The 19,988-nt window shown below is 38.1% G+C and overlaps 1 protein-coding gene across 11 annotated transcripts in view; it reads right to left on the bottom strand.

Annotated features, from left to right (window-relative positions):
* The window catches only part of LOC106504595 (uncharacterized), a 666,799-nt gene that overhangs the window by 271,998 nt on the left and 374,813 nt on the right, over positions 1-19,988 (bottom strand). The window contains exons 1-4 of one of the 11 annotated variants that reach the window (XR_014812202.1): positions 4,212-4,322; positions 3,007-3,106; positions 2,449-2,512; positions 2,237-2,345 (exon numbers count right to left, since the gene is read on the bottom strand). The exons of 7 other annotated variants lie outside the window; for them this stretch is intronic. The gene's annotated coding sequence lies outside the window, so the exon portion shown is untranslated. Of the gene's footprint in view, positions 1-2,236; positions 2,346-2,444; positions 2,513-3,006; positions 3,107-4,211; positions 8,194-19,988 lie in introns of those variants that run through there. 3 more of the 11 variants (XR_014812192.1, XR_014812197.1, XR_014812194.1) reach the window with 3 other exon arrangements.

Below are 19,988 nucleotides of genomic sequence, written 5' to 3'. Positions count from 1 at the left end.
CTCCATATCTGATAGGATCCCTCATCCTCTACCATCCATCAGGAGATGTCTGATTATCTTGGACTGGCATCAGCAAGAATCATGTTAGGTTCATTAACCAAGATCCCTCTTATTCCTGATGTTTCCTCTTAGTAATTTTCCATCCACTTAACCTCACCTTGCTCCTTGGGTATAAATTCTTGCTTTCCCATATATATGGAGTTGGACCTAACTTTTCTTCCCTACTGCAAAATCCCATTGCACTTCCCTACTGCAAAATCCCATTGCAGTGGTTCCTACACCTACCGTGAAGTCCTGAATAATGTCTGCCTTACCGTTCCTTAAAAAGTGTCATGAATAATTTATTTAACAGCATTAATTATTTAACTAATTAAACTAATATTAGCATCAACTATAATAATAGTCATTTAAAATTTTAAAGTCACTTTTAGATATATTTTCCATTTTTTGTTATATGCCTTTTTGTTGATTTGTAGGTTCCTTTAGATAAGCTTATTTCCATTTATGGGAGAAGTCACAAGTTTTCAAGAAAACTAAGAGCTTCAAATTACGGGCAATATGTTCTTGACTCTAGCTACATGACATGACTTCAGCTGATTCACATGTCTTAAACATGAATATCTTGCTTCTACAGTTGATTGTGAAAGCCAAAGACAATACCCTCATTTGTGGATATATGAACAAAAGAAGTTTGTTGGTGGTCAATATGACACCTCAAATAATGTTTTCAAACTAAAAGCAGTAACTGCAAGCAGCAGACTCTGGGGGAATAAGCTATCCATTAATGCAGGGGGACCTATGAGATTTAAAATAATTACTTTGAAATTGTATTTATGATGCAAATTATAAGTATGGAAAATTCCCTGCCAGACAGATCTATGTCCTCAGAACACAGAACTTGACTGTGTAGATACACTAGATGAGTCAAAAACCACAAGTAGAGCTTTATTCCTCAAGGCAAAGAGCAAGTTCAGACACACATTACTAAACATCAGTTGAGTATTTGTCTCCGTTGCTGCACTAGGCTGTGAAGATATGGAGGCAGAGTAGATAAATTCTTGCTCTCAAGGAGTTACAGCGCAGCAGGGAAGACAAACAATATGTAATGATAATAGTGCTGTATTAAGAAAGCATTTCTAAGTCAGAACTAAGTCCCCTGGACCTTGATGAGTGTATCACTGTCAATAAACATGTTTTTCCCGATTATATGTTTCTGTGCCAGACTGATTGTATTACAGCCTCATCCAAACAGGTCAAATCTCAACCGAAAAATCTAAAGCAACTTGAGAAATGCCACAAATTTTATGGAGGGAGGTAAAGCAGAATTTTTACACATCTCTATCACTTTGTTTTCTTCTTTAGTCAGGTTTTAAAGGAGTATGTGTTTAGTATCCAGCACAGCACTATGCTAGATGATAAAGGGCACAGCAAAGGGTATACACAACAGGAAGTCAAATACATTAGAATCACATCTTAAGGACCTGCTTTGAGAAAAAACAGGTGAAGTTCACAAAGAGAACAAGACGACATCTGTTTTTACAGAAAGAATTTCTGGGGAAAAAGAAAAGCAGAGAAGTGACTAAAAATTTTTAGGAAACAAGTGTTTTTTTTTGTTTTTGTTTTTGTTTTTGTTTTGTGGAACAGTTTGCCAGGGGATGAGGAAGCTGTCTTTAGATGGGGGACAGGGCAGAGCTTTTGGTACGACAGTGTTGTGAATTTCAAAGGTGCATAGCATGAAAAGTCGTCCATAAGCATCTCGGGGGGTGGGGGTGTTAACAGATTAAGAAGAGTTACAACACTTTGGGAAAGTCAAAATCAAGATAAAAAGTCAAAGCTGAAAATCACACTGAAAGATACTATTAAGTAAAGGCATTTTAGAACCCAAACCATAGCCTTACTCCAACTTTCTTCTATTTTAAGGCGCCGAATTAAATCATAAATTCTTTCCTTGACAAAACTTGGAACAAATTCCTTAGCCTAGGAGATTTTCCTCTCAAACATGAAGAAATATGTGTTAGCTATTTTTGAGTAGTAGGAATGTAAAAAATGTGTATTTTTGAGAATCGGTGACTTTCTTGTCCTTGAATAACTCAACATTTCTTTGTTCTTCCGAATCAAATTTAGCAAGTAATTAGTGCATAATGAGAAACAGTTGTAGCATCAGACTCTTTTCAGTTAAAGTGCATTTAAAAATACACAGGAAGGCAGATAACCTGAATTTTCTAACGACACCAACCTCATGAATGTTGCTGAAGACTATCTGATGGGCTAAAAAATCTGTTTTGCTGATTTCCAGAAAGCCCTTGGGGATTAATTTGCTCTCCAAGCTTGATTCAATAATATATCTGAAGCAAATAGGAGGTTTGAATCAAAGATCAGCTGTGCAGCAGGAAAGACTTTCTCTAAGAGAGCCTTGTAAAATGATTGCAAAAAAATCCACTCACTCACTTCTCAGCTGATTGGCCATGCTCGAACTGCTGAGTGGAATGCTGAATCCTACCAGAATCTTGTCCTGGAGAAAAAGTCACATTCTTAAATCCACACAAAGCAGGCAAATTATAGGTAGAAATTAAACATAGGTACCCCTTGAGGAAAGCAGATGAGATTTTAACATCTCCACTCCTTAAATTAAGAACTGAGGCTCGGGGAGTTTGCATGGCTCGCTAAAAGTCCTACAGCTGCTTAAGTGGAGCAGTTAACACATAAATCCACTTCTGAACACAAGTTAAGCGTATGCCTCACCACACTGTACGCCTTCCCCTACAGATTTATGAAAAGTTGTATTCAGGAAGAGGTTGTTCTTTGCCCCACTTCCAGTCCTTGGGACAGACATTTGCTCATTTTCTCTCAGCCCATTCCCTGATCATGGTGCACGGATCCTGCAAACTTTTCCAAGCTGACCTAACTGCAGGGTCCGACAACAATTACATGCAGTATACTGGCGGAGTTGGAAAGCAGGAGGGAGGGAGAATCTAGACGATTTCTCGTGTCTAATAATGACTGCACCTCTTTTTATGGCACCAGCCTCTTCTAGGCAACTCCCACCGATGGCCAAGGTCCCAGCAGTCACCTTCGGCTCCCAGGCCAGCTCCTCACATGGTTTTACCTATACCAGGGGAGCGTGGTTGTATTTCCTATTACTGATAAATCTTGGGTTGCTTATTAGTCCCCTGTTTGACCTTTCAGCTTTTCCAAAAACCTCTATATTAATTCCCTCATGTTGAGCCATAGTATCTGTTTCCCTACCTAGACCTTAATTCATAAAATAGCCACATAAAAAATTTAGATATTTCTTTTTTCTTCCCCTCTTCCTTTCTTTTTTTTTTTTCTTTTTATGGCCACACCTGTGACATATTGAAATTCCTGGGCGAGGAGTGCCTTCAGAGCTGCAGCTGCTGGCCTACACCATAGCCACAGCAATGCCAGATCTGAGTCACATTTGTGGCCTATGCTGCAGCATGTGACAATAACTGAATCCTTAACCTACTGAGTGAGGCCAGGGATAGAAACCAAATTTAGATATTTCAATCAATTGGAAGGTTGGAATTGTAGCCTTCCTTTAAATCAACTTGTAACATCAAGTAGTCTTTATTGCCTGCGGCAGACAATATCCATTTTCCTCTTTTCCATCCTAAGATAACTTTGATTTGTTGGATGTGACCATCTATGCAACAAAACTCAGCATTTCCCAGATTCACTTTCAGATGGAAGTGGCCTCTTGATTAAATTATGGCTAATAAGATGAAAGCAGAAGTTGTTAGCTGGCTTTTGGAAAAAGTGTCTGAAAATCACGCAATTGCCACATAACTGTCTGCATTCACTTTTCCTGCCTCTTCCTGCCTAGAATGACTAGAGTTAAGCAGTCATCTTGTGACCATGAGAAGATCTGGAGAGTATCATTTCTTAAAGGTGAAGAACAAAAACATGACACTTCTTTTGTCATTTAAGACACATGTGAAGCACACATACCAACATGGGACCACCTATATCTTCCTATTTTATGAGAATCACCATTTTCTCATATTTTATGAGGTCACCTGACACCAGGTGTTAGGATCTGCTACTCGGTATCAATGTAATGCCAAACTGATACAAAGCTAAACCTCTCTATTCTTGCATTTATTTATTCTTTTTTTCATTCCTTCCCATTCATGTGTCAGATACTATGCAGGAACATGGGTGTATAAGAACAGATAATGCAGAGATCTTACCTTTAAGAAGGTCACAGCAGGAGTTCCTGTTGTGGCACGGCAGAAATGAATCTAACTAGTGCCCAGGAAGACGCAGGCTCGATCCATGGCCTCACTCAATGGGTCAGGGATTCAGCACTGCCCTGAGCTGTGGTATAAATTGCAGGTGCAGCTCAGATCCTGTGTTGCTGTGGTTATGGCATAGGCACAGCTGTAGCTCCAATTCAGCCTCTAGCCTGGGAACGTCCACGTGCCTCATCAGGTGTGGCTCTAAAAAAAAAAAAGTAAAACAATTTTTTAAAAAGTTAAAAAAACTAAGAAGGTCACAGCAGAGTGAGCAAGAGGACATTGAAATGCTACAGTTACAGAGGGGCAATTGAGAACACTAAATAGTGTTTCAAGAATACAGAAGAAGGGTATCAAAATCCAGTGTTCTTGGAGTCAGGGGCGATTTCCTGTGGCGGTCATGGCAAACTGAACCATTAAAGATCATTAAGAATTATCCAGCTGGAGGTGTGGCACCAAACTGTGGCTGGGGAGGGGGAGGGGGTCAGGGAAACAGGGAACCATCGCAGGCAAAGTGGAATGAAAGGAAATGAGAAACATGCTGACGTGGGGGAGGAACTCCCAACAGTCTGATTTTGTTAGTGAGCAGAGCACAAACCAGAGAGTGGTGACAGATGAGTCAAGATTAGTCAGGGCTCGGTTATTACAGAGCCTCTTGCACCACAACACAGGGCTCACGCTTGGTCCCGAAGGCAAAGAGGACTCCTAGATGTTTTTTGATGTTCTTCAAGCAAGGCATGACACCATAATCAAAGATGACCGTTGTCCCTCAAACGGCTGATGGGCTCATAAATAACTCAACACCGCATAAGGATGGGTTGACTGTGTTGTGCGCTGGTATCAACAGTTGCTCTAGCACAGGCTGCTTTCTCCGTGAGTGACTATCGGTAATTGCTGACCAGGATACAAGGTACAGTTGGGGGTGGGGAAAGTCTTCTATAAACTGCGGCCTTCTCGAAGCACATGCTAGTTCTTCTACAGTGCCATTTGCGCACTAAATATTTTGTGCATGAACAAACACTAAGTATGAGGAGCAGTGTTTCACCGTGTACTCCCAGAAGCACAGAGTTTATTAACAGCTTTTAGCGGCACCCACCCTGCCCCAGGAACGTGGGTGTCTCGTGTTACACAGCACTTAATTTTTTGTTGCCAACTCAAGAGCAAAGTATTGTGTGTGCCTGAAAATGAACCTGGTAGCTTTTATTTACCTGTAAGCTTGGAGTTTACACACTCAAATGAAAAGCCCTAGTGAAACTGTAGCCCCAGTGAAACTGGACTCCAGGCTTCCTCCACTCTGTTGTAGTATCTTTTTCTGTCCTGACTTATTAATAAAGAAATGCAAATATTAGAGCACTAGACAAAAACCTGAATCTTTAGATGAAATTCAGCAGAGTTGGAAACAATTGTTTTGAAATCTAAAAGGGATTTAAAAACATTAGCACTGTGTAGTTTTCCTTCAGTGACGCTAGAAAGAGAAACATATAGAAAAATGTACTCTCTGCAACCAGCTACAGGGGAGAAGAAATCCAAAGAATATAGGGAAAGGTAGCAGAGTGAGAGAGAAGAGAGGAGGCTGGCTCTCTGCAATGCTTGGAAGGAAGAAAAGAAGAAAAGAAGGTATTCAGTTTTGGTCACCGGAACGGATTCTTGGAGGCAAACGCTAAAACGACTGTGGATAATCTCTCCCTAAAACTTCACATCTAGCCAATAAAATCTAGCCAAGGGTCTTGAGATTCTCTTAGAATCATTGTTTTTCACAGATGTTGACAGGCATGGTCAAAGTTTCCATGAATGGGAAAAGTTAAGATGGAAGGAAGATATAAAAAAGGAAAGAAGGTACAAAGGAAAAAAGAAAAATATGGAGCCTTCTACGGAAAAAACATCTTAAGGCTATGATATGACATATGTCTTCATCAATTTCAGCTGCTGTACCAAAGCACCAAAGACAAGGTAGTTTCTAAACAGTAGAAATGTATTTCTCATATTCTGGAGGCTGAGAGTCTAAGGTTAAGGTGCCAGGCTGGTCAGGTTGTGAGGGGGAGCCTCTGCAATGTTGCCCAATGCCTACCTCTCTTGTTTCCTCACGTGGTGACTAAGAGCCAGGAAGGGAAGCTCTCTTGACTCTTCCAAGGACACTAATTCTTGGGACCTTATCCTAAGTATTTCCCAATATGATCACATCAGGATGGAAGATGTAAAGTTTCAGCAGGTAGATGTGGGAGGGGCACATTCAGTCCATAACAGCACATCTGAAAAACGAGCTTTTCAAATTAGAAAATAGAGTGGAAACGACACTATGCCACCACTAAGTACAGTGGGAGGGTAATAAGGTTCCCTTTAGAGTTCAGGTGGACCTGACTCTTTTACTTAACGAGCTGCGTGATGTTCACCAGTTTACTTAACCTCATTAAGGCTCAGGTTCCTCACCTGCTAAGTGGGCATAGCGTCCTCATCAAAGAATTAGTATGACAACTTAATGAGATTGTATTTGTAAAGCACTTAGTTCTTTATCTGGTGCAAAATAAGTGCTCAATAAGTGGAAGCTATTTAAAATGCCTATTAAAAGTATATTCTAACTCATCAAAAAACCATTTTATGCATTTATCTTGCTCTCACTAGGCTCTGGGACTAGATTAATGAGCAAGGTGTTGTCCAGTTCTTGATGGTATTCTTCCAGGGCACAAGACACATAAATAAACCGAAAACTTCAGTGGAGTATGCTCAATGCTAAGGTAAGTTTAAAGACAAGGTATTATGGTAGCATAAAAGATGTTGCAAGATATAAATACAGAAAGAGGCTTGATCATATAACTAAAAGAATTCAGAGACTTCTTCAGAGCAGGGGGTCCAATGAAGAGTAACAAATACAAGAGGAGAGTGTTTTGACTTTAGGGAAGTGAAATTACTGTAACTCCATCTAGAATATATAATGAAAGGGGTAAAGAGAGAAAGAAAAAAAAAAAACTGTTATACCAATTATTGCATTTGGAATTATTCCCCAGAATTCTGTATATTCAAATCTGTGCTGATTTTAAACTTAATTTTAAGTTCCTTTTGTCAGAGAACTGCTTCTCTTCCTCCTAACACTAGGCATAGTGGTAAGTGAAAGCAAAAAGATTGGAAGATCTGATGAATGAATGCTGGAGTTAATTTATGTAGGTATGTGATGTGTCCACTACATACATGAAAAAATTACTAAAGGAGTAAAGTATTTTTCACAGCCCTTAATTCCATCACAATGCAATAGGAGCTCTGGTGGAGGAGAAACGTACACAGGATAAAGTGGGGTAGAATTTACCCTGCAGGTCAGAGGTTTAGAAAAAGGCTTCACCCAAAAGTTGACATCTGAGCTGTACCTTGAAAGACAAATGTGTATTCCACAAAATTAGAAAAGGCACTTCTAAGCAGAGAGAATAGAATATAAAATATAACAGAGGCAATAAGAACGTAAGTGCAGAATGATATATAAATATAACACCATTTATAATTAGAAAAAGATGTTAAAAAAAAAAAAAGACAAAATAAGGAGTTCCTGTTGTGGTTAACGAACCTAACATCCATGAGGATGCGGGTACAATCCCTGGCCTTGCTCAATGGGTTAAGGATCCAGCGTTGCCATGAGTTGTGGTATAGATCACAGATCTGGCTCAGATCCCACGTAGCTGTGGCTGTGGCGTGAGCCAGCAAATGCAGCTCTGATTCGACCTCTAGCGTGGGAACCTCCATATGCCATATGCCGTGGGTGTAGCCCTAAAAAGACCAAAAACATAAAAAATAAAATAAATTAAAAAAAAAGATGTTACATAAGTAACTTCATGGAAAGCAGACAGGAAGAATGCACCACAAAAAGTTGGTACACTGTGGTTTCTGATTGTGAGGATGAAAATGAATATAAGAAAAATAAGAGAAAGGGAAAGTTTGACATTTTCCTCTAAATACCCCTACATTGACTTGTTTCCATGAGAATGTATTTACTTATGACTTCTGTTTTAAAAAGTAAGTAGCATGTGCTCAAAAAAGAAAGACATGAGTCCCTGAGTGATATTTGATGTGACTGGAGAGAAAGTTACACAAAGAGCTTGCAGGAGATGGGTCTCCAGGTACCCATGGATCAGGTCCTGAGGGACCTTGTGTGCTATCAGAGCATGTAGCCTTTCCTTTAAAGACATTAGGCACCATTAAGTCATATAATTAAAATAATGGAGTGAGGTGCACTTAGAAAGAGAGCTGGTAATGGTATGGAAAGAAGAACTGAAAAGCAAGAACACTGGTAATCAGAAAGAACCATTACAAAATGCATTCGTCAGGATGGGCTAAGCTACCCCTGACTCCTAAAGGTTGTTCCCACCATCTCTGATCCATGATATAAGCATCTTGAGGCTACAGCTTCTGGAACATCTGGCCTCAAGAGCTGCTGGAGCAGGGGAAGAGTAAGCGTGAAGAAATGGTTTCTACTTTTAAATTTCTTCGGCTAGGACAGACACATGTACTAGCCAAAGAAATTCAGAAACTAGGAACTTTAGGCACACCTGGACCTTCCCTTCCACCCGAAGTTCATCAGCCAGCACTGATCTGTGTCTCTAAACTAACCGCAGGGAGGTTGGATAATGTGACGACGCTCCTAGATATAATTTCCTGTCTGTCATAAAGTATTCCTAACTTTGTCAGGTAACTGTAGCATATACGGTGAATATAGGGACCAGGGCACTGAATAAAGAGTTTTTTTAAGGGCATAATTGATCAAATTAACTGGTGCACCATTAGGCAGAGGTAACCAGGATAAAGAGAGGGGAGCAGAAAGCAGAGGGGATATTAAAGGATATTGAGAGAATGAAAATGACAACACAGTCCCTCAGTGCACACTTACCTGGATTGAGGGAGGGGGTTGCGGGGGAGCACAACAAACTGAATCAGGAGGACAGGTGTGTGTTTGAGAGAATCATAAAAAGTAGAGGCGCAAGGAGTTCCCATCGTGGCGCAGCAGAAGTGAATCCGACTAGAAACATGAGGTTGCAGGTTCAATCCCTAGCCTTGCTCAGTGGGTTAAAGATCCGGTGTTTCCTGAGCTGTGGTGCAGGTCACAGACGCAGCTCAGATCTGACATTGCTGTGGCTGTGGTGTAGGCCGGCAGCTGTAGCTCCGACTGGACCCCTAGCCTGGGAACCTCCATAAGCTGCGGGGTGAGGCCCTAAAAAAAAAAAAAGAAAAAAGTAAGGGCCCAACTTTATCCCAGTGTGGATGCAAAATGACCATCTAGAAATTCTAACTAGGCAGATGTAAATAGCCTTTGGGAGTCACTGGCACTTAGAAGGAGGTAGAGGTCCTTGAGGAGTGCTGAGAGCACGACCAAGAGGAGCACGGCTGCCCAGCAGAGTCCCAGGAGATAGGTGAACGTCAAAACCACCCTCACAGCTTTCCTGTATTTGCATCTGCCTGTAAAATCTAAGAAGCTGTAGTGGAACTTTCTAAAGAGGCATAACACTGACCTGAACAGACTGTGTGGTATTTGATATTTGGTAGGACAGTGGTACTTGTAGGATGAGGTGCAATGCGCTGTTAAGTATGGATCTATTATAATGGCAACTAGTGCAAAGAATGACCAAAGGTTTTTCTAGAATGTGTTCGTTTATCTGGTTTGGCAGTGACAATATAAAATTGGGACAACAACCTTACGCGCTTAGCTAATACAATGACAATGGATTTCTTTCACATCAGGAAATCATGTTAAGCTCATTGTGTCATAATTATTAATGATCTTTAATGTTGTTTTGAGTCTTTTAATCCATTTGAATATGAACTCCAAACCCAAGTTTCTAACTTTGTAATGCCATGAACCCATACATAGAAAATCAGGAATATGTGCTACAGAGTCAGACAGGAATCTGGGGACAAACCACAATGGAATGTCCTACATGGTGTGAAGCAGAAAGAGGGAGTGGCTGTTGAGTAAGAAAAAGCCAGTAGTGCATGGTTTCCCTGAAGCCAAAGCAGCAAACAAGGGCGCTCTCAACTGATTGGATGCATAAAGCAACTTGTACTTGGTCCACTCTTTGGATAGATCTTTAGCAGGCTTACTCGGAATTGTTTTGATGGAATGTAGGCGTAGGAAAATGTCTAAGCCAGAGGCAAGTGAAGTGAGCTGTGACTCTTGCAAATTTTTGGAGAACTTTGGCTGTGTTGTGTAGAAAGCAGAGATAAAATCCTCTCCATAGCTTTCCTCTATTCCCTATCACTCACATTCTACCTGGAACACTCCTGATTCACTATGCCTAGAAGCAAGGGAGATAGCAAGAGAAGGAATTAATCTTTAGAGCAAAGAGGCACATACAGCTCATACATCTGGTTGGATAATGCACAGAGCCACAGGGATCCCTAATTTAATAATATAGTTAATGCTCAATATCCTTCTCTTTCTTTAAACAAAGTAAGAAAATGGATAGACTAATGTATTTTTGTTTCCCTATTCAAGTTCTGAATGGGCAACATACTCTACGCATTTCCCATGCCAAAAATACTAAACCTTTTATAAATGTCCATTTAAAAGTCCACAAAGGAAATGTTCACAAATACATAAATATGTAAATTGTCAAGTTTTGATTATGCCCCAAATGAGGATCCATTTAGCAGTTATTTCTTTTCTTCACAGAAATATCTCTTGGATGTGCATTTGCCATGAAACTCATTTCAGGTTTTTTTCTTCTAAGTAAATTAAAATGTGACAATCATTTCCCTCTCCCCACAAAGTCTGCATGCCAGCATCAGTGGTCAAAAACTAGTGGAGCATTCTAACTTCCCATGCCGTCACTTATTCCATAACGCGAATTACATATATTGCAATTTCTTTCACTTATTTATCCAGGAAAATCTGGTGTTTACCAAATATTGATTCTATGGAGAAAAAGTGATATCAGCTGTCATGCTTTCAACACAAATGTTTTCTATTAGTCAAGCAACAAGTTTGGAAACATGTTTTAAGTAACGGTCACAGAGATTTACTTTTTAAAAATTCCCAATAGCAATATATTTTATTTTCCAAGACATTGACAAAAATGTCTGTGCTATTCAAGGAAGGAAAATTTTTGGATATCACGTTTTAGGAAAGGACTTTTTTTTTCCTACTACACAATGCTACCCTGGATAAACTTTTATTTGTGATCACTAAGGCAACTTCACAATGTTTTATTTCTCTACCTACCACTTAACTTTCATCCTTGGTTAGAGTTCTCTCCTTGGCTCTTTTTCCCTTTTTATTCCCTCCTGTGACTTATGACTGACTTCATTGATTCTCAAGATTTCAAATTGAGTCTATGTGCTTATTCCTCTCCAAGCAATAGTTTATTCTCTTCCAAACTCCAGCCATGGACCACCAACCCTCAGATTCAACTCAATGTGAGAAAAACTACTTATCTTTACCCCCAAATCTGCTCCAACTCCAAGACAGTTGATAAATTATGATACCATCTTCTCGAGCTGAAAAACCAGAAACTTTAAAATCATTTTTCTCTTCCAGTTCTTCGCTACGGCAAACCCTTTATCAAATTTATTGATGTTTTTTCCCCAAGAAATTATCTGTTCAATGTAGCTTCTCCCCTTCATCGCTAATGCAGTTCTTATAATGAACATGAACCCTTTCTTCCAGGCAAGTTCAACAGCTTCCTGTTCATTATCCTCTATTTCTACAAGACTCTTATTTCTCTAGTCCATCTTACACCACCTTCTCAGAGCTGCTTACATGAATTAAATGTGCTCATGCACTCACCCTGGAAACCTCTATCGATTCCCAACTCTTTATAACAAAAAGTCCAACTCCTCAGCCCAATTTAGGATACTTTACAGTCTATTCCCAAACACTCTTTCTGCACTCATTTGCCATCTGGACTTCTCACTGTTCTCCAAAACCTCCTTTCACTTTATGAATGACTTTTGCCCTTTATTCACATAGCTCCTTGGAACTAAAATATTCTTACCTACTTGGTCGCACTAGTAAGCTCCTAGACACTTTTCCAAATGTGTGATTGGAACTGCAAGTGCCCATCCTTATCTGCATTCTTCTTGTTTGACACAATGATAGATGTGAGGCCATATGACCAAGTTCCAGACAATGAAACTTGGGCAAAAATGATGCTTGTCATTTCTAAGCATGGCTCTCCAAATCATCTGTGTAATTTTCTGTGAGGAATCTCTTCTGCTCATATGATCAAGGGAAAGCTCCTAAAGCTTCAGAATGTGGTTTTAGGAATCCTGACTCACTGAATGACTCCACAGATCAACGCTCAATGCCAATCAGCATTGAAATTGTGACATAAGCAAGAAATAACTATTTTAGTCTCAGTCACTGAGATTTAGGAATTATTTGTTACAGCAGCTCTTATTGCTTACCCTAACTTATACAAAGACCTAACAGGGTAAGCATCCTATAAAAACTTCGAAGAGAATGACAGCTCTTTCCAATATGCTATTATGTTAACAAATGCATACTCCCGTACAAAAACATGTCATTTGTTCCTTATTTTTCCTGCTAAAATTGTATTTTCTAAATGAGATTTTTCCAGGGAACATTGTCCAAGAGAAGATAATAGGGATGTTCTTTTTAAAATGAGTTTCACAAGCAGATACATTTGGGAAAGACTGGCTTAAACAAAGTTAAATAAGTACATGTGACTATAGAGTACATTTAATTACAGACATCTCAGTCTTTAATGTACTAAAGAGCTTTGGGAATCTGTACGAGAAGTTAGAGCATGAAGCATTTTCCTAACCTCTTTAATCAAGGAATCCTTATTCAAGGCACATTTGTCAATAACTCTAAACAGGTTTTCAACTAATACACTATGAGATTCACAGGATATGCTGTAGTGAGGACTGTGGCCACTGTAAAAGCAGAGTCGAGATCATGCTCCATTCTATATCAACGGCAGGTAGCCCGTTATCACACATACCAGAGAATTTGAATTACTGGTTAATATGTGACTGTTTTTCCCTGGGCATCCTTTGTTTTCACACCAAGCCAATCTTTAAAAATGAGATTGAGTCCTGAATATTCTTCCTTCAAAACATATCCTTTTATCAAATGCTCATAAGCAATGCAGATTGATCAGAGTTTATTGAAAAAGCTTGTGATAAAAAAATGAGAGAGTCTGTGTTGCACATCAAACTACAAATACCAACATAAAATCCTGCTCCATCACCATCCCTCTTCTGCTATCATTTGAAAGACTGCATATCTCTTTCTGCTATAGTTTCCCAATCTCATTCTCAACTTTTTTTAAAGAGTAATTTGGCACTTTTCCAACTCTCCCAACACAGGGCAAGATGGAAGCACAAGCACTGAAAACTTAGCCTGTCAATGGCCTTTCCAAACATCTATTCATCTCCTAGCCAGGATGTTCCTACTACGAAAATATTTTATGTATGTCATTCCATAATAGTATTACTGTATTTTTCTCCTGAAGGGTGAGGCATTAGTATCCTTTCCATATTTTCCTCTTAACTAGATAAAAATAAAAATTATTCATCTTTATTAAAATGTATATTATTTTTTAATATTCTGCCTTATCTGAGAATATATAGCAGGCTATGCAATATATTAAAAGTGTTTGGCACATGTAGTACAGTCTTGGAAATACGAATATGTAACCCAAGTAGTAAAAAATATATAGTCTAATACTTAGAGAGCTCAGTCTGATCACAGCCAATATCATCATCATTAGAAAAAGAAAAGGAAAATAAGAAAAAGAAAAAATAACTATTAATTGTCTACCATGTACCAAGTACTTAATTTACCTCTATTGAATACAAATCTCATCTAATATACATGTCATTCTTATAATTTGGTCTTTTATTAGGAATTCTGAGGGTTTTATTCATATGGCAAAAATCAATCACACTCCTTCCTCTCTCCAAATTTTAAAGCCATTGAAAAATTACAAGTAGCTCTGAAAATACTAGTTTTACTACCATTAGGCTGCACTGGAGAATGTTGTTTGCAAGTGTGGGGAAAATCAGGCTTTGTATTTCTTCCTCTTTAACTGAGTGAGTCAAAACTACAGTTATCTTCCTAAAGAGTGCCAGGGGAAAAAAAAAAAACAGACTACACATCAACAGGATAAAGAAGAAAAGTCACATGATCACATAAATGGATGGAAAAAATCTGAGAAATCCAATGACCATTCATGATTAAAATCTCTCAGAAAACTAGGACTAAAAGAGAACTTCCCTAATTTGATATTTTAAAAAATCTACAAAAACCATAAAAGTAACATAATACTTAAGGGTAAGAAACTGTAAGATTTCCCTATAAGATCAGGAATAAAGCTAAGAATGTATCCTTACCCTACTCCTTTTCAACAAATACTGGAAATTCTAGCTAATGAATAAGACAAGAAAATGAAATAAAAGGCACATAAATCATAAAGTAAGAAATGAAACTATACTTGCAGATGACATAATTGTGTAGAAAATCTGAAAGAATCAAAAACAACCCAAAACTCTTGAAACTATTAGCAATTATATCAGTGTTGCAAGATCTAAATTTAATACATAAAACTTGTTTACTTATATTCTATATTTAAAAGTGGAATTTTAAATTTAAAACTTACATTAACTACACTCCAAAATTAAATACTTGGGTAAAAATCTATATAGAAGTACGTACAATATGGATTAGTGGAACAGAATAGAAAGCCCAGAAATAAACTCATACCCAGGGTCAATTAAACTTTGGCAAAGGAGGTAAGAATATTCAATGGCAAAAGGATAAGTCTACTCAGTAAGTGGTGCTGGGAAAGCTTAAAAACCACAAGCAAATGAATTAAATTAGAACACACATTCACCCCATAACACAAAAGTAAACTATGGCTAAAGACTTAAGACAGGATGCCATAAAACTCCTAGAAGAGAACATAGCAAAACATTCTCCGACATAAACCGTTCTGATATTTTCTTAGGTCAGTCTCCAAACACAATAGAAATAAAAACAAAAATAAACAAATAGGACCTAATCAAACATATAAGCTTTAGCATAGCAAAGGAAACCATAAACAAAATGAAAAGCCAGCCTATGGACTGGGAGAAAATATTTGCAAATAATGAGACCAACAAGGGCTTAATTTTCAAAATATATAAACAGCTCATATGACTCAAAAACAATAGCAAAATAAAAAAAAAACAACAATCCAATCAAAACATGGGCAGAAGATCTAAAAAGATATTTCTCCAAGGAAGACATACAGATGGCCACTAGGCACATGAAAATACGCTGACATATCCCATACTGGTCAGGACCATCACTAAAAAGAGTACAAATAATAAATGCTGGAAAGGTTGTAGAGAAAAGGGAAGCCTCCTACATGGTTGATGGGAATGTAAATTGATGCAGCCATTATGGAGATTCCTTTAAAAACTAAAAACAGGACTACCATATGATCCAGCAATCCTACTCCTGGACATATATCCAGAAAATATAAAACTCTAATTTGAAAAGAAACGCATACCCCAATGTTCACAGCAGCACTATTTATAATAGCCAAGACACGGAGGCAACCTAAGTATTTATCAACAGGTGACTGGATAAAGGAGATGTGGTATACGTATATATGTATACACAGGTACATACATACATAAAAATATACACACATACACATATATATACATACACACACATAATGGGATATTACTCAGCCATGAAATAGTATCATTTGCAGCAACATGGGTGGGCCTAGAGATTATTATACTAAGTAAAGTAAGAGAAAGACAAATATCATATGATATCACTTACACATGGACTCTTTCACTTTGCTATACAATAGAAATTGAAGGAACATTGTAAATCAGCTACAATAAAAATTTGCATTACAAATTTTAAAAATAAAGAATAAAAATTGATACAAATAAACTTATTTACAAAACAGACTCTTAAACATAGAAACAAACTTATGGTTACCAAAAGGGAAAGAGGGCAGGGGGTTAGGAGTTTGCAATTAGCAGCTACACACTACTGTATATAAAACAAATAAACAAAGTCCTACTGTATAGAACAGGAAATTATATTCAATGTTCTACAGTAAACTATTATGCAAAAGAATGTGAAAAGGAAATAAAAATAAAATATTTCAAAAGAAGAAATAGGTACAAGATCTATATGAGGAAAACTACAAACCTCTGATTAAATAAATCAGAAAAGAACTAAATAAATGTAGAAATACTCAACATTCATAAATAAGAGGACTCAGTATTGCCAATATATCAGTTCTTCCCAACTTGATCTATATATTCAACACAACCCCATTCAAATCCTAGCAAGTTATGGACTTTGAGGAACAATGATGTATTGTTGTAGGTTCATCAATTGTAACAAATGGTGTGGGATAGGCTGTGTATGTGTGGGGTAGGCTGTGTATGTGTGGGGTCAGAGGGTATATATAAGCTCTCTGCATTTTCTGTTCAATTTTTCTGAGAACCCCAAACTGCTCTAAAAAATAAAGTCTATGAAAAAAGTGAACTACATACTTTGACATGACAATAGGATGCCGAGTCTATAGCTAATGAACACCTATAGATTTGTAGAACACAAAAGCGCAGAGAGACAGATTATATCAGAAGCACTAGAAAAAAAGATTTCCCAATTTAAGAACTTTGCTCCCTCTTTAATTATGCCAAACATGGTGTCAAGTATAGAGCATTCCATGAAACAGCAAAATGGCCAAAAAGAAGAGGGAAGATTTAGAGTAGGATGCTTCCAAGATGGCCCTCAATGATTCCATCCACATTCTTTTATAATCCTCACCCTTTGGTAACCAATAGGATTTTTCAAAGTTGGGAAAAGTCATTTTGTGATTAGGTTATAAAAATTCTGACTTCCACCTTGGTGGCAGACTCCTTTCCTTGCCTAATAAAGAAAGTTGCCAGGTTGAGAAGCCCCATGTAGAAGGAGCTGGGTCGGGGGGGCGATCTCCTGTCAACAGCTGACTGGAAACTCTGACCCTCAATCCCAAAAGAACCTAATTTTGCAAAGAGTTACATAAGTGAGCTTAGAAGAAGATCCTTCCCCATTTGACTTTCCATACGACAACCTATCCCTTGCTGTCACTTGATGGGAGCCTCATGAGAGACTCTGAAGCAGAGGACCCAGGAAAGCTGTGCATATATTTCTGACTTACAAATACTGTGAGAAAAATAAATGGGTGTTAAGTCCCTAAATTTGATTTAGTTTATGTAGAAATCGATAACTAATATAAGGGCTTACCAGTTCCCTCTGGCAGCTCTCAATTTAATGCTAAATGCTTTGCTTTAATTGATTGTATTGATGTTACTCTGTGTTAGTGAAACTTAACCAAAACATTTCACTTAACCAAACAGCCTTAACCAAAACATACACGGGAGATCTGCATACAGTTTAGTGTGAAACACTCCTTGATGAAGCACATAGTGATAAGAGTACATCACATATTGTCTTAACTCTTTGGGTCAATAATATACACCATCCTGGGAGTTTCTGTCGTGGCTCAGTGGTTAACGAATCCGAATAAGAACCATGAGGTTGCAGGTTCAATCACAGCCTTGCTCAGTGAGTTAAGGATCTGGCGTTGCCATGAGCTGTGGTGTAGGTTGCAGACGCGTCTTGGATCCCGTGTTGCTGTGGCTGTGGCGCAGGCTAGCGGCTACAGCTCCAATTAGACCCCTAGCCTGGGAACCTCCACATGCTGCGGGAGTGGCCCTAGAAAAGGCAAAAGTACAAATAATAATAATAATAATAATACACACCATCCTAAGCTAATAGTTTGGCTATCACTACTCCACTATCGTTAGTAACTATTATTTACAATCAGTAACCCGTTAATGTTACTAACTACGTGAACTGAGGCAAATTATATGATTTCTCTGAGCTCCAATTTCCTCAGCTTTTAAATGGATATAGGTAGAGGATTACATGAAATTATATATGCAAAGTTTGAGTACAATTCCTAGACTGCAGAAAATGTTTAGTGAATATTAACTTAGACTATCATAAAAATTATGAAAGGAATTCCAATTGCCTGTTAGACCAGTTTGCACAAATGGACAGACTACACTTTTAGGCCTAAAACAGCTTTCCATGATACTACACTGATAAGACCTTTTGAGCAGTACTTACTGTTTTCTAGTGAAATAGGCAAAGCTTATCATTTACCAAAAATTTTCTCCAGTAATATTTTTTTCCTTTCCTTTTTAGGGCTGTACCTGCACCATATGGAAGTTCCCAGGCTAGGGATCGAATCAGAGCTGCAGCTGCGGTCTATACCACAGCCACAGCAATACCGGATCTGAGCCCCATCTGCTACCTATGCTGCAGCTTGTGGCACAGTGGGATCCTCAACCCACTGAGCAAGGCCTGGGATGGAACCCACATCCTCATGGATATTAGTTGGATTCTTAACCCGCTGAGCCACAATGTGAATGAACTCCTCCAGTAAGTTGTGATTAACAAATGCTAGTGAGTTACCAAAGGATCTTCTGTGATAATTAGAAGGAAGCTCTAAGGAGAAGGGAGAAAAATACCGGTCTTGCAAATCCTTAACCAAATAAATATTATTTTAACCACAAAAAGTTGTGGCAAATATAACTTTAAAATTTTTTCTTTCCATGGAAACATCTCCTTTCCCTAAACCTAAACAAAATAGACCCTGTTGAAGATCTCAGTAAAATGAGAAAATCAAGAATAATCTTCAATTGCTTTTAGTCCTTGGTTCAAAGGGTAGAGTGTCTCTTCCTCTTCTGTATAGAACCAAATAAAAGTATTCTTGATTCAATCAAGTGTGTAAGGAGATAAAATTATTACTTAACCATAGGACATTATCTTTCCTTATTTAGAGTATTGCTTTTATGACTATTCCATTAAACAACGATGGCACATGTTTTCTAAATAAACACCTAACAAAAATTCCTAAAAGTATATTAAGAAATATAGAATACTCCAGAATAGTTTCTTGCTAAAAAGTTATTTATGAGAACCATGTACTTAAGAAAACATAAAGCAGATGAGATTGAAAGAAAAAATGTATGTCAAGTCCATTAAAGGACACTGGTGAAAATAAAAACAATATGGGCCACACCTACCTGTGCCAAATACTGTATTAGGTATCATCTGGTTCTCAACATTATCTTGCCATGATTCCCTGCAATTTAGGTGTCATTTCCATTATCTTTTTACAGACTAGGAAACTGTACCTCTGAGATCATTTTATTTGCTATGATCTATCTAGATATATACACTCCCAATAATTTTATCTAAGCTTTTTGTGGAATTTCCCAGAAGTAAAACTCTCTTTACCTAGAAGTTTGACCAAAAATGGTAGTTCAAATTTTACCAAGGGAGAACAAGGCCACTTTTTAGCGAAGGCTGCATTTCTACAATGGATCCTTCTGCAGGGAACCAAACATGTATGATAAAACCAAACAATAAATACACCCACACTCTGAGATGTGAGACTGGGTAGTTTACCTGAGTTCCAGCCTTACTTTCCAACTATTCTGATAAGGAATTTTGATCTGCCTCTCACTGTGACCAACAATTTAATTTTTTTTTTGGGGGGGGTGATTTTTGATATTACGTTTTACAGTTAAAATTGTATGAACCATTGCAATATTTTGTCAGTAATTCCTGAGCACCAGTAAGCCTGAGGAAGTTTTGAGGAATTCACAGTGTGGACTTCTGGATCTCTTACCAAGGCAGCTGCCCAGAACATGGTGAATCGC

Source organism: Sus scrofa, chromosome 8, assembly GCF_054392235.1.
Source record: "Sus scrofa isolate SSC_HxYL_T2T_F1_AM1 chromosome 8, Sscrofa_HxYL_maternal_Yorkshire_Landrace_v2.0, whole genome shotgun sequence".
NCBI classification, from domain to species: Eukaryota; Metazoa; Chordata; class Mammalia; order Artiodactyla; family Suidae; genus Sus; species Sus scrofa.
The sequence above is the reverse complement of the archived record's forward strand: the minus strand, read 5'-3'. Positions and strand labels throughout refer to the sequence as shown.